Source organism: Ambystoma mexicanum, chromosome 5q (assembly GCF_040938575.1).
Source record: "Ambystoma mexicanum isolate Mex_15411 chromosome 5q, UKY_AmexF1_1, whole genome shotgun sequence".
Lineage (NCBI taxonomy): Eukaryota > Metazoa > Chordata > Amphibia > Caudata > Ambystomatidae > Ambystoma > Ambystoma mexicanum.
The window spans coordinates 913,367,812-913,383,129 of NC_090933.1; the positions used below are offsets into that span (position 1 = coordinate 913,367,812).

General features: G+C 44.2%; 1 protein-coding gene and 1 long non-coding RNA gene across 2 annotated transcripts in view; both read right to left on the reverse strand.

Annotated features, from left to right (window-relative positions):
• STK3 (serine/threonine kinase 3) overlaps nt 1-15,318 on the reverse strand; it is a 1,834,661-nt gene that overhangs the window by 1,595,705 nt on the left and 223,638 nt on the right. The window lies entirely within an intron of this gene.
• Nucleotides 661-1,785, reverse strand: LOC138498663 (uncharacterized). Its single transcript, XR_011278815.1, has 3 exons — nt 1,699-1,785; nt 1,511-1,612; nt 661-1,381 (listed from the first exon to the last, which is right to left on the reverse strand). It is a non-coding gene; the product is annotated as an uncharacterized lncRNA (long non-coding RNA).

A 15,318-nucleotide genomic window follows, 5' to 3' on the forward strand; every position in this document is an offset into this window, starting at 1 on the left:
GCCTCTCAGGCCCATTTTGTTACAACACAACAAAATCTGTTCCAAGAGGGTCTTATCACTTCATAGGTTTTAAGCGCAGATGTTTGGGAAAGCTAGATCTGTACAAGATATGGACATTTTGAGTACTTATTACCTCAACTCAACAGCGTCTCTGTTTAATCCACCTGATTAAAAACACAATCAAAATACACAAAAAGCTTTACATTCAACATATACCCATCATGGTTATAAAGATCCAGAAAAAGTTTTTCATTGGTCTAATGTCCAATTCTTGTACCTTGCATCTCAGCCATGAACTCTATATGCACTTAGCTCCATCAAAGAACAGCAACAGTTCTCGGGTTTTGCCAACATTTACCAAGGGTTCATTTAGGATTACGTTACCTTGACTAAGCAATCATGAAAAGTGCATTCTGTTGGCATGAGAACACATGTTCTTGTATCTGAAGAAGGCCTTTGGAACTGCTCCAGTTTTCTATTATGCAAACATACCAGATAGTTCTACAAGGAGATTAACATCTCGAAAAGCTCTCAGAGGACCATTATTTCAGACACGTCCTTAATCACTGTCTGTACATCCTCTTGCCTTATAAAGTCAACCCTGTAGGGCAACGTCCTCAGAAGACATCCATCTTACTGCATTAAGAAAGTCTAATTTTCTATTTCCATACCTACAGGTCCAGACAAAAACGACTGGAGAAAAAGGTATTTATTGATCAAATGATTTACCTTCAGCAGGCTATTTCAGTGTTAGCAAAACCCTGCACTAATTTCATTACTTTTGGTCAGTCAGCATACAAAAAGATATTGAAAGTTGCAAACATTTGCCACTTTAATCTCAACGCAGTGCAAACCACATGCTTAGTAGAATCAACCGACACCCTGTCATACAATTATGATGGACAATTTGTGGATTAGATTTAAATATTAGGGCACCTGGCTAAACTCTGAAAGACCCAGGTAGGTAAACTTCAATGAACAAAACACAATTTTTCAGGGTGAGAGGTCCCTCAACTCCCAAATATCAAAATGTATTTCACATTAGTGTATTTTAATAATCTTGAGATAGAGTACCAAGGGGTATTCTAGAGAAACAATACAAATGAGTATGATCCGTGCCAAAAGAGGATCTTAATGTACAAGCATACAACAGCAACAGATTATTGTCAGAGCAGTTGTGCAATGAAGACAAAAATCAACAATCATTGACATAACATAAAAAGAGTCACAATAACAACAGTGTTTGAACTGTACACTGTTCATGTGAAGTATAGTCGTCGACACAACAGTGTTTCGGCCTAAAACAGCTGTAAAGTGCAGCTGGGTGAGCAGGCCTTCATCAGGACGTGTGGTGAAATGATAGTAGTCCCGGGATATCCATCTATGAAAAACAAATGGAGTACAGTGAATGGGAGAGGACCTCAAAATGAAAATGATAATTCAAAAAAGCTCCATATAGATGCTAAAAGATATATAAACAAGCCCTCCAGCGGAGAAACTTGTGTCTTACCAGGGGTTAATCCATTGCCAAGGTAAAATGGGTCCATGTTAATTACAGGAACCAAGCGGCCATTTTGCTGCGCCGTAAAAAAACAATAACTGTCTGGGGTGCCTGGAGAGATACACAAGACACTGTGAGAGTCCCATTCAGGTTGTGAAGCCTTACATAATGTCTAGTATTGTAGTATAAGCGCTTACCTCAAGTGGTAATGGGTGTCTTGTGTGACACTGGCGGGATTTAATCAGTCAGCGTGGGTTATCTTCCTCGCGTGTCTGTACACGACCTGTTAAAAAAAAAACAAAAAAAAAATATATATATATATATATATATATATATATATATATATATATATATATATATATATATATATATAGTGCACAGTTGCCACTGTTCTACACTTATTAGACGCATGCTGTAATGAGCCCGTATCGGCTCCGAACATTAGGGTTGTGAATTAAGAAAAATGAACATGCTGGGAGAATGCCCAATCCATATGTACTCTATTACACAAGCGTGTGCTTAAGAGTGTTAGATGAGTAGCGAAGCAACTAATGGCTGCGATGTGGTGCTGTCACATAACAGAGCTAGATAACAAAATGGTGCTATGTGCGGTGCTCAACAAAGCCAAAAACCCCCTTTACTCGGCTAGTGTTGACTCCGCGTGAAGTTCGATTCAAGTCCGCCCAGCAGCTATAAAACTGCGCGTGCATAGAGCACATTAATGACGTGCGAGATTACCAAATACCATGACTAATGGCCGCGATGCGGCACTGACACAACGCGTACAGAAGGCACACTAATGCTGTGGGAGGTACGAGGACCTGCATACTAAACCTCTGAACTGCGAGTAATTGTACAGCAAGTAGCTGACACGCATCGAGCGAGGGCAGAACTTACTTTTAACAGTAGTCGCTGTTGCTAGCGCCGGCTAGCGTCTCATCGGCAATGGAAACGGTGAAAGTGAAACCGTTGTCAAGGTGACCAAGGGTAATCAAACCTTCAGGTCATGCTGATTGGCCCAATGGTAACGTGCCCCAGGTCGCGCGTCATGAACCAGGTAGCCAATCAGAATGGGCAATGCTCGTCCGGGGGGGGGAGGTGCCTTCAATGGAGGAACCTAGCCCTGCACACAAGTAGTGTAAATGCAGTAAAAACCGGCGCTACCCAGGCAAACGTAATAATCGTTTTGTGTTAGTGCTGGTGTGCACAGATAAACCTAAAGAACGGACCACATATGTGAACCACTAACGTGTGGTTTCTGATTGCGATGACTAATGATTGCACTACACGTGAAATGGGTACCGAGACATGTTTTAACGCACACGTGCTAATGAAAGTACCCCTGAGGAGAAACCTGCTCACAACCATGGATAGTGAAGTATTCACAGATGACAATGAGCAATCAGTATTGTATAATTATACATAGGTACCGCAACACTGATGGAGATGATGCTTGGCTGCATTCACTAGAAAGCACTGATTGTTCATTTTAGATGCATTACAGTCACCACAGGATAATGTCATCAAAATAAGGGTACGCAGAAAGGGACATGAAGGTCCGAACAACTTAGATCCTTAGTCCACTGTTGGCAAATACAACATGTTGACAATCATTGGTAAGACATTACATTACAGTCTATAGAATAAAGATACCATCACAAATAACGATTATTACCAGCATTCCCAAACAACCATGAGTAAGCAACCCACTTATGGGCAAAAGTTGCTAGGCAAGTGTAGATGTGGAGTAAACAGAGGGGAAGGCTACCAGAGTACCTATGTGTGGAAACTCAATTAGCATAAAAATGTTTCCATTCAACAGAAATATTCAAACCTGTTTTCACAGTGTCCAGTTTGTGCACTAGCTGTTGTTCGAGTCTGGTTAGTGCTTTGTCCCTATCTCTGCCTCTTTTCTGTGGGGACAGTTGTTGTATGATGGTCCACGATAGGTCTTCATTGGTGTGTCCCATACAGTTGAAATGCTCGACAAGGGGCTTATCCGGTACTTTGTTTTTGATGCAGGATCGATGCTCTGAGATCCGTTGTTTAATAGGCCTGGAGGTCTTGCCAATGTATAATAGTAGACAAGGACAGCGTATTCCATAAATAACACACTTGCTGTTGCAGTGAGTGTTGAGGGTGCGGTGAAAGTCCTTATGATCAAAAGTCTTTGTTGGGGTGGTGTAGTGACATGCCACACAATTCCCACATGGAAAATGTCCAACCACACTTGGTAAGTCCCACAGCGTATTTGGAGTCTTGCTCGCCTCAATGTACGTGTGCACCAAAGTGTCCCTCAGGCTCCTGTTCTTCTTGAACGCAAACATAGGCTTCTTGTCTAGGGTGCCCTTATTTTTTATCATGTGCCAATGTTTGTTGATAGTTTGTTTGGTGAGATTGCTCAACGGGCTGTAGGTAGTGACACATACCAGTCTGTTCATCTCTTTTTTTCTCCTTAGGTGGCAGGCAAACTGTTCTGTCCATGTTCAGAGCCCTTTTCTTTGCTTGTTTGATAGATTTCTTCGGGTACCCCCTCTCTTTCAAATGATTTTGTAAGTCTTTAGCATGTAGTTCATATTTCTCTTTATTGGAACAATTGCGTCTGATCCTCAAAAACTGGCCATAAGGTAAATTGTATCTTAGGCCCTGAGGATGATAGCTGGTAAAGTGCAAAAGACTATTCCTATCGGTGGGTTTTCTGTATAGTTCTGTGTGGAGGCTATTTCCTGACCTATAGATATGCAAGTCCAGGAAATCCACCGCCTGATAGCTCCAATCAATGGTAAAACGAATGTGCTCATTGCATAGATTGATCCATCGGTGAAAAAGGAGTAAGCTGGCTTCTGTACCTGTCCAAATGAGTAGTATATCGTCAATGTACCGTCTCCATACAAGAATTTGTGATCTGTATGGGTTAGAATCATGGTGTATATGATCCGATTCATACTGTGCCATATACAAATTGGCTACATCGGGGGCAAAAGTGGCCCCCATGCTTACACCCTTTATCTGTTGAAACAATTGGTCCTTGAAAAGAAAAAGGTTTTCTGACATCGCAAGTCTAACGCACTCCAAGATGAAGTCTGTTGGTGTAGTAGTAATATCATTCCTTAGGTTGAGGCAGGTCTTCAAACCTTCAAGTCCTTCCCCCGTTGTGGAATTGACGTATACAGAGCTTCCACATCCATTGTCGCCAAAATACAGTGTTGTGATAAATTAAGATCTTGTAAAAGCAGGATGACAGCAATGGTATCAGAATCAACCTTGATACAGGCGACACCCATTTTCAATCTATCAGCCAGAACATTGACATCATCAGAAGAGACCTTACTTGGTAAAGGTTTGTCTTTTGTACCATCGACTCGAGCGAACCCTTTCCAAACCGAGATGGAGCTAAAACGTTTTTTCCGCAGCATCAGGCTCAAGTATTTCTTTGAGGTATATCTACCGGACCACCAAGAAACGGCGAATGACAACCCGGCAATGTCAGATAACATCACTGGCTTTAAGCCCAAATCGGTGTTTATGCCACCGCCACACACCATACCAACAGAATTTGAAACCTTCGAGAAATTGGTCATAAAAACATTGGAGAAGGCATGAAGAAGAGAAACTATTATCAAGATAATCTAAGTCGACAAGAAAGGAAATCTCTGGCTGACCTTAGACAAGACCCCACAATAACTCTGAAACCGGCAGACAAAGTGGGCGGGATTGTTATTATGTCCACAGTTGATTACGACAAGGAATGCCTGTGCCTCCTCGCCGACGACACCTCGTATAAGATGCTAAGAAGGGACCCGACCACGAGACTTCATGAAGAGATCATCAGCTTGACTAGACATCCGGAACAGGAAGGATGGATCTGTGAGGAAGAACGGCACTTCCTGAACAAATCACACCCAAGGATACCGGTGTTTTACATTCTACCTAAAATCCACAAAAATCCCACACAACCCCCTGGCAGACCAATTGTTTCAGCGTGTGATTCTCTTTTGGAACCACTATCTTTGTACATAGACTATTTTCTCAAACCATTCATCAACAAGATGCCCTCATACATTAAGGATTCTACTGCTGTCATCCTGCTTTTACAAGATCTTAATTTACCACAACACTGTATTTTGGCAACAATGGATGTGGAAGCTCTGTATACGTCAATTCCACAACGGGAAGGACTTGAAGCTTTGAAGACCTGTCTCAACCTAAGGAATGATATTACTACTACACCAACAGAGTTCATCTTGGAGTGCGTTAGACTTGCGATGTCAGAAAACTTTTTTCTTTTCAAGGACCAATTGTTTCAACAGATAAAGGGTGTAAGCATGGGGGCCACTTTTGCCCCCGATGTAGCCAATTTGTATATGGCACAGTATGAATCGGATCATATACACCATGATTCTAACCCATACAGATCACAAATTCTGGTATGGAGACGGTGCATTGACGATGTACTACTCATTTGGACAGGTACAGAAGCCAGCTTACTCCTTTTTCACCGATGGATCAATCTATGCAATGAGCACATTCGTTTTACCATTGATTGGAGCTATCAGGCGGTGGATTTCCTGGACTTACATATCTATAGGTCAGGAAATAGCCTCCACACAGAACTATACAGAAAACCCACCGACCGGAATAGTCTTTTGCACTTTACCAGCTATCATCCTCAGGGCCTAAGATACAATTTACCTTATGGCCAGTTTTTGAGGATCAGACGCAATTGCTCCAATAAAGAGAAATATGAACTACATAATAACGACTTACAAAATCGTTTGAAAGAGAGGGGGTACCCGAAGAAATCTATCAAACAAGCAAAGAAAAGGGCTCTGAACATGGACAGAACAGTTTGCCTGACACCTAAGGAGAAAAAAGAGATGAACAGACTGGTATGTGTCACTACCTACAGCCTGTTGAGCAATCACACCAAACAAACTATCAACAAACATTGGCACATGATAAAAAATAAGGGCACCCTAGACAAGAAGCCTACGTTTGCGTTCAAGAAGAACAGGAGCCTGAGGGACACTTTGGTGCACACGTACATTGAGGCGAGTAAGACTCCAAATAAGCTGTGGGACTTACCAAGTGTGGTTGGACATTTTCCATGTGGGAATTGTGTGGCATATCGCTACACCACCCCAACGAAGACTTTTGATCATAAGGACTTTCACCTCACCCTCAACACTCACACCAACTGCAACAGCAAGTGTGTTATTTATGGAATACGCTGTCCTTGTCTACTATTATACATTGGCAAGACCTCCAGGCCTATTAAACAACGGATCTCGGAGCATCGATCCTGCATCAAAAACAAAGTACCGGATAAGCCCCTTGTCGAGCATTTCAATCGTATGGGACACACCAATGAAGACATATCGTGGACCATCATACAACAACTGTCCCCACAGAAATGAGGCGGAGATAGGGACAAAGCACTAACCAGACTTGAACAACAGCTAGTGCACAAACTGGACACTGAAAACAGGTGTGAATATTTCTGTTGAATGGAAACATTTTTATGCTAATTGAGTTTCCACACATAGGTACTCTGGTAGCCTTCCCCTCGGTTTACTCCACATCTACACTTGCCTAACAACTTTCGCCCATAAGTGGGTTGCTTACCCATGGTTGTTTGGGAATGCTGGTAATAATTGTTATTTGTGACGGTATCTTTATTCTATAGACTGTAATGTAATGTCTTACCAATGATTGTCAACATGTTGTATTTGCCAACAGTGGACTAAGGATCTAAGTTGTTTGGACCTTCATGTCCCTTTCTGCGTAGCCTTATTTTGATGACATTATCCTGTGGTGACTGTAATGCATCTAAAATGAACAATCAGTGCTTTCTAGTGAATGCAGCCAAGCATTATCTCCATCAGTGTTGCGGTACCTATGTATAATTATACAATACTGATTGCTCATTGTCATCTGTGAATACTTCACTATCCATGGTTGTGAGCAGGTTTCTCCTCAGGGGTACTTTCATTAGCCCGTGTGCGTTAAAACATGTCTCGGTACCCATTTCACGTGTAGTGCAATCATTAGTCATCGCAATCAGAATCCACACGTTAGTGGTTCACATATGTGGTCCGTTCTTTAGGTTTATCTGTGCACACCAGCACTAACACAAAACGATTATTACGTTTGCCTGGGTAGCGCCGGTTTTTACTGCATTCACACTACTTGTGTGCAGGGCTAGGTTCCTCCATTGAAGGCACCTCCCCCCCGGACGAGCTTTGCCCATTCTGATTGGCTACCTGGTTCATGACGCGCGACCTGGGGCGCGTTACAATTGGGCCAATCACCGTGACCTGTTGGTTTGATTACCCTTGGTCACCTTGACAACGGTTTCACTTTCACCGTTTCCATTGCCGATGAGACGCCAGCTGGCGCTAGCAACAGCGACTACTGTTAAAAGTAAGTTCTGCCCTTGCACGATGCGTGTCAGCTACTTGCTGTACAATTACTCGCAGTTCAGAGGTTTAGTATGCAGGTCCTCGTACCTCCCACAGCATTAGTGTGCCTTCTGTACGCGTTGTGTCAGTGCCGCATCGCGGCCATTAGTCATGGTATTTGGTAACCTCGCACGGCATTAATGTGCTCTATGCACGCGCAGTTTTAGAGCTGCTAGGCGGACTTGAATCGAACTTCACGCGGAGTCAACACTAGCCGAGTAAAGGGGGTTTTTGGCTTTGTTGAGCACCGCACATAGCACCATTTTGTTATCTAGCTCTGTTATGTGACAGCACCGCAGCCATTAGTTGCTTCGCTACTCATCTAACACTCTTAAGCACACGCGTGTGTGATAGAGTACATATGCATTGGGCATTCTCCCAGCATGTTCATTTTTCTTAATTCACACTGCTAATGTTCGAAGCCGATACGGGCTCATTACAGCATGCGTCTAATAAGTGTAGAACAGTGGCAACTGTGCACTATATATATATATTTTTTTATATATATATTTTTTGTACAGGTCGTGTACAGACACACAAGGAAGATAACCCACGCTGACTGATTCAATCCCGCCAGTGTCACACAAAAGACACCCATTACCACTTGAGGTAAGCGCTTACACTACAATACTAGACATTATGTAAGGCTTCACAACCTGGATGGCACTCTCACAGTGTCTTGTGTATCTTTCCAGCCACCCCAGACAGTTATTATTTTTTTACGGCGCAGCAAAATGGCCGCTTGGTTCCTGTACTTAACATGGACCCATCTTACCTTGGCAATGGATTAACCCCTGGTAAGACAGAAGTTTCTCCACTGGAGAGCTTGTTTATATATCTTTTAGCATCTATATGGAGCTTTTTTGAATTATCATTTTCATTTTGAGGTCCTCTCCCATTCACTGTACTCCATTTGTTTTTCATAGATAGATATCCCGGGACTACTATCATTTCACCACACGTCCTGATGAAGGCCTGCTCACCTAGCTGCACTTTACAGCTGTTTTAGGCCGAAACACTGTTGTGTCGACGACTATACTTCACATGAACAGTGTGCAGTTCAAACACTATTGTTATTGTGACTCTTTTTATATTATGTCAATGATTGTTGATTTCTGTCTTCATTGCACAACTGCTCTGACAATAATCTGTTGCTGTTGTATGTTTGTACATTAAGATCCTCTTTTGGCACGGATCATACTAATTTGTATTGTTTCTCTAGAATACCCCTTGGTACTCTCTCAAGATTATTAAAATACACCAATGTGAAATAATGTATGTGTAGTTACATATATACATTTTGATATTTGGGAGTTGAGGGACCCCTCACCCTGAAAAATTGTGTTTTGTTTATTCATTTTGTGGATTAACCACCATGACATCAATGCACTACTGTCTTTGTTATATCGGAGAACAATGCAGCAATCCGCCTCAGAGTCCCAGGATACTCTGATGTACACCGAGCTCACAATCAAGTCAAGGAGGATGAAATTAAGTAGGAGTACCCCAAAAACTGGGTTGAGGAAAACTGGGTTAAGGAGAGGTTAGAAGGGCTCCTAAACTTATTCAACTGCCAATTTGCACCATTAATTTACTTTGCCAGGAATCACTGTCCGTGGGTCTTAGTTTTAAAGGCCTATCTTTTTCCTATTATTTTCTAAAAAAGTACTGTGCAGTTGAGGGTAAGTGGGTACCAGCAGAGTGCATGGAAGCCATGGCTCCAGCATGGCAGTGTATGGTTGCAGAATTGTGCTGAAGAAGCGGCTGGGCATGGGTTTTGTGATCTCACCCCCAGTACTGAAAAGGTTGTAGCTTAGTCCCTTGAAGCATAAAGAGGACTTTGTATGTCAATATACGGATTGTCTTTTCAGCTTGTTTCCGTTATGAAGCGTTCCTGTTAAGGCTGGGATACTGCACACAACCTCCTCCCATCATTGATCAGCACCGTTTATATTAGCGGTGAGTCAAGGAATAGAGGTGCATGAAGATTCTGCTTTGTTGTGTTGATAACCAGTTTCCCAAACATCGATTTACTCTGTTCCCACCCATCCTTGCCAGTTGCCATTTCTCTTTTGTGTCCTCTTCTCCTTACTCCTAATTTAAAAGAACTACAAAGCACTTTCTTGCATAAAACTGCTCTCGGGTTTTTTAACAATCTCTACAATTGTTCATGCCATGTTACGGAGCGCTTGACAGGGGCATTTTAATTATTACATTCTTTTAGTAGTTTTCACTATACAGAACATCTTGGTTCATTACTTGTGATATGAGCACATGTCATTACTAGGTTATTTGTTAATTTGTTGAACTATATTTTAGCTTGAATAAAATTGTAATACTATTAAATAAAATATAAAATGTTGAAAGGGTATTAAGGTAATTTTAGAGAAAATACTTTCGGTTCATTCACATAATCCCCAAAAATCCTTTCACCCCAATTTTCTCTTGGAGAGCTTCTACATTTCTTTTCTTGTGGACGATTCCCCTTTTTACAGAGATCTCTAACTCCCTTTTCTTTTTCAATGGATCAGTCAATGGAAAAATCTTGGATTGGAAAAACTCACTATTTGAGCTCTTTGTGAGGATGGTACTGCTTTGATACAATATTAGCGTACCGTCCTTACATTATTTCAAGATGTTCTATTCTCTAGCACCATATCCTCTCACTCAGCGCATAACTTAGCCCTTTTCTTCTCCACCAATATCTCTAAACTCCGAGACCTCCTGAACACTTTTCCCTCTCTTTCACCTTCGATACCCCCTCATCTCCACTTACTCCAGTCGTGGCTCTTCTTCTTGCCTCTCCTGCTAAACTATACCCCATCCTCCAGGGTGTAGGCCTCTCTACCACTGTGGAGCCTTTTGCTTTTCAAACAATCAATAACCTGACATCCCTCACCTTCTCCTACCACTCAACCTTCTTTAACCTTTCCCTTTACACAGTCATGTGCCCAACCTGCTTCACAATAGCCATACTACCCATCCTCCAAAAGCCTCCCACCAACCAACGGCTACCAGCCAACCTCTTATCCTTAGTCTGAGTGCCCTACTCAATCTCTCAGTTATCCGATCCCTGCTCCCTTTACGGAACTTTCCACTTTTGCTCCTTCTCTCTCCTTACCACACTTCGCTGGAAATCCCTCCACTTGGTGCACTTCACTGGAAATCACTCCTTCGTCCCCAACCTTGACAACAAGCATCTCTACTGTCACTGCCTTCAAATCATCCTTAAAATGCCACCTCCTCTCCTTGGAATGTTACCCTGCCTTAACCCAGCACATCACCCCTCCCAATCGAATCTTCTCTACGTTGTAAATGCAGTTAATTGATTTGCTTATCAATATCTGATCACATATATATTGTACTTAAGTAGGTTGACAGCCAGTGCTGTGCCTAGTGCATATTCCCATTAAAATCTTCCCCGTCAATCACCTAGATCAATGTGACCTATTATAAAACACTTTATAAGGGGATTACTCCACTCTGTTACTGTTCCTATGTACAGAGTATCTTTGCAAACCTTTCCCCTTACTGTTAAATACATTTGAAATAAGAAGCCAATATCCCTTTTTCTGCACGAGTTCTTGAAAAATGTGCAATAAAATGAATGACACTAAATAACAGTGGACAACATTAAGTGCAAAGTAAGGGACAGCACCTTGGAAACAGGAGCACATAGTAAGTGGTTTAGGTGTCTGAGCATATAAGACCAGGACAGGAAATGGGTCTACAGCAGGGATATCTAAACATTTTTATGCTGAGCACCCCTTTGAGTAAAAATGTCATTGGCGAGCCACCGATTGAGTACATATATTGTTTCTGGGCCCCACCACATGACATTATCTGCTTACATTTTCTAATAAAAGCAGTCATCATACTCTTTTGGATGCACCTCAAGGCCCCTGGATATCCTTCAAGTCCCCATAAGGGTGCCAGCCCATGCAGTTTGGAGACTACTGGTCTACAGTCTGGTGAATCATCAAAGGGGCCTGAAGAAAAATAACCTTTCTCGCGGCTTTCTTGAATTCTGGAATTTGGACTGCACAATGGCCCTGCCGCACTCTGACAATTAATTTCAAAATGGTCACCAGCCCTAATGAAAACTACAGTTCCCCTGCAGGTGACCGGGAAATATTACAAGGCATGGGGGCGTGGCTAACTAGCCATGGAGTAGGAAGTGCTCTGTGCTGGGCTCCTGATGATCCGACGACATCTCGCTAAATTACGCTTTTTCAACTGGCATGTGTGCCTTGAAATCACAGGATTGAGCATCGGAATACCTATGCTACAGGAATCTGAAAAGGAGAGTGAGCTGGGCCTGCGGATCGCGGAGAAAAAAGATTTCTTGGCTACAGTCGTGAAGATACTTTGTCGCCAAGATGGCGGCACACAAAGGGAGAGCTGATCCGAAACGAAACTGACGCTTGGCACTGTAACGAGCGTCTGCAGGCGCCTGGCTGCGCACGGATACTAAGTGTCCCTGCTGAAACTGTCAATATATAGCAACCCCGAGGCGGATTGGAGTTGACGACTTTGTGATGTGAGGTCGCTTGAATAAGCGACACGGAGCTTGTGGGCACACACGTGAACCCCGCTGCGTGTGAAATCAGGGGCACCGGCCGTACTTGAAGGACGCTAGGAGGGCCTTGGACCCCGTATCGGAGGAGCAGTGCCTCAGCAAGCGTCCGCTGGGAACGTCTTGCTGCGTATAGCCGGGACGGCTGGCAGCGAAATTTGGACGCGGTGCCGGTCTGTGGGCAGGAAGGCTGCGCTCGCGGGGAGAGGGAAGTCGGAGGCACTGATGCTAAGGACCGCCCGTGGAACGGACTTGCGCTACACGAACTTAACATATCGCGGCAGTGCAAAGTGGCTTGAGGAGACTGCGGACTGTGATGGCCGTGTCATAAGGCCCCGCTGCGTAGTTGGTACGGCAGCTGGTGCCGAGTGACTGAGGATAAGCAGAGACAAGCCCGCATACGTGCATTACCGAAAGAGGTGGCCAGCAGATGTGCAGGAGGTGGATGTAGGGGGGTTGATGCTAAAGCGTGATACGGAGGCAAAGTAAACTCGCATAAAATGGCCTGTGAGACATAGGCGGCTAGTGGGGTGCACGTTGGCGCACCACTAGTAGAAGCACCGTGGCGCACGGAAATAGGCCAGGTACTGATTGCCAGAACTGAATACCACTCTCCAAAGTAGACACTTGACCTAGCACAGGCCGCATGGGCTCAGGCAGCTCGACGATGGAGGATTAAGCCAGTGGTAGGAATACGTGGGAGGCCGCAATCCATTTGCAGAGCGATTGCATGGGTCGTAATTACACAAAAATCAAGAGATAAAGGCTCTAACAACCGGCGGAACCTGTGGAGCTGACAAAGACATTGAGCTGGTGCCGCACACGTACGTGGGGTGACATCGTGTCGGTGAAACCAGCGAAGTCTAAGACCAAACAATCGACAATGGAGGTCTTCACGAAGACGCAGAGGACCCCTACTACGTTGGCGCAGAGCAAGGATGCGACTTCTACAGAGGAAGCCCCAGAGGGAGACAAACATCAGATCTTGGAGGTTATAACGGAGTTGAGCACGAAATGGGGCTTGGCTATGGCGGACCTACGGACAGCCCTGGAAACTAAAATTGATGCGGTGGGGACTGAACTCACTCTGTTAAGACAAGATGTAAGAGCGCTGGCTGAAAGAACCAGTGGTTTGGAAAGCGCAGTACAGACCAACACAGAGGTTAGCACTAGTAATGCCAAGGAAGTCCATGTGCTAAAACAGAAGGTTGCCAATCTCGAAAATCGAGTAGAAGAAGCAGAAGGGAGGGCGAGACGAAATAACATACGGGTTGTCGGCCTGCCGGAGGGGGTAGAAGGCCAGGACCCCACTAACTATGTGGAGAACATGATCCTCCAGGAGATAGGGGCTGACAAACTATTGCAAGGGTTTACGGTGGAACGAGCGCATCGTGCTTTGATGAGGAGACCACGACCTGGGGCTCCACCAAGACCGATCATTGCGAGGATTTTGAATTATAAAGACAGGGAAAAGATTCTAGAATTCTTTCGTAAAGGCGGAACAATAGAAAGAGCTTCCACTAACTTCACTGCATACCCGGATTATACGATGCTGGTGCAGCGGCAGAGATACAACTATGTGGCCGTCAAAAGGAGGCTGAGCGAAGCAGGCATTAAGAACACGCTTCTGTACCTGGCGAAGCTTAAGGTGTTGCATAAAGGCAAAGCCCTCTTCTTTGATACTCCAGAGGAGGTGATGGCATGGTTGGATTTGCAGGGTTGCCCGGAAAAGGAGGTGGACCGAGACCGGCGAGATGGTAATTCCTGAGGAGCTTGTACCATTTTCACAGGGGGGTAAGTGGGTGGGTGATCCTGTCTATACGGGAAATGAGACTGGTTGAACATTGATTAATATGCGGGCCTTGAGCTCGGTACGGACTGGAATATAGTGCAAATGTATTCATAGTGGTCTAGCATTCACATAAAGCATAATACATGTAGAAACAGGAGTAACGGAACTGGCGGCTTTACCCTGCTGGGCCCCGAACATAGGTGTGCGATAGTCGGGGCTAGCTGTGGGAGTGCCTGAGATCCAGGAATGGAGCTGGGCGAAAGTTGTTTGGGGAGGGATGGGTCGGGGGAGGGGAGTTTGGTATGTACATAGTTATGGGGAGTTTAAGTCTACATAAGAGCCTATATGGAAGAGCTAGAAGGTCGTATCTGTATTGCGTGAGCGAGTGGGATTGGCTAGGAGGAAGGAAGATGGGTACTAAAGAACTATGGGAGATCTTAAGATAGTAACATGGAATGTCAGAGGACTTAACAGTTATCTAAAGAGGAACAAGGTCATGCTATACTTGAAAAGACAAAAGATAGATATTGCATTGCTGCAGGAGACGCATTTAACGCGTGAAAAGTTGGAGCTGGTTGGGAAAAAATGGAAAGGTACTGTAGTGGGTTCCTCGTACTCTGCCTATGCTAGGGGAGTACTGGTCTGGGTGGCACCGCACGTTCCGTACCAGCTGACACAGGAAGTGGTAGATACTGAGGGGCGTATGGTTATAGTGAAAGGGGTGGTAGAGAATAAAGAGGTGTGCATTGTAAACACGTATGCCCCTAATCAAAACACGGCAGCATATTTCAAGACCCTGTGCACCAACCTAAGTATGTGTGTGGGTAGTGCGGTGATTTGGGGAGGGGATTTCAATTGTGTACTGAACCCCAAGGTAGACAGATCTGATGACAAGATCGACAGGCCCGCCCCAGCAGCGAAAGCATTGCAGACGCTACTAGATGATTTTGGGTTGGTGGACGTGTGGAGAACGAAGCATCCTGGGGAG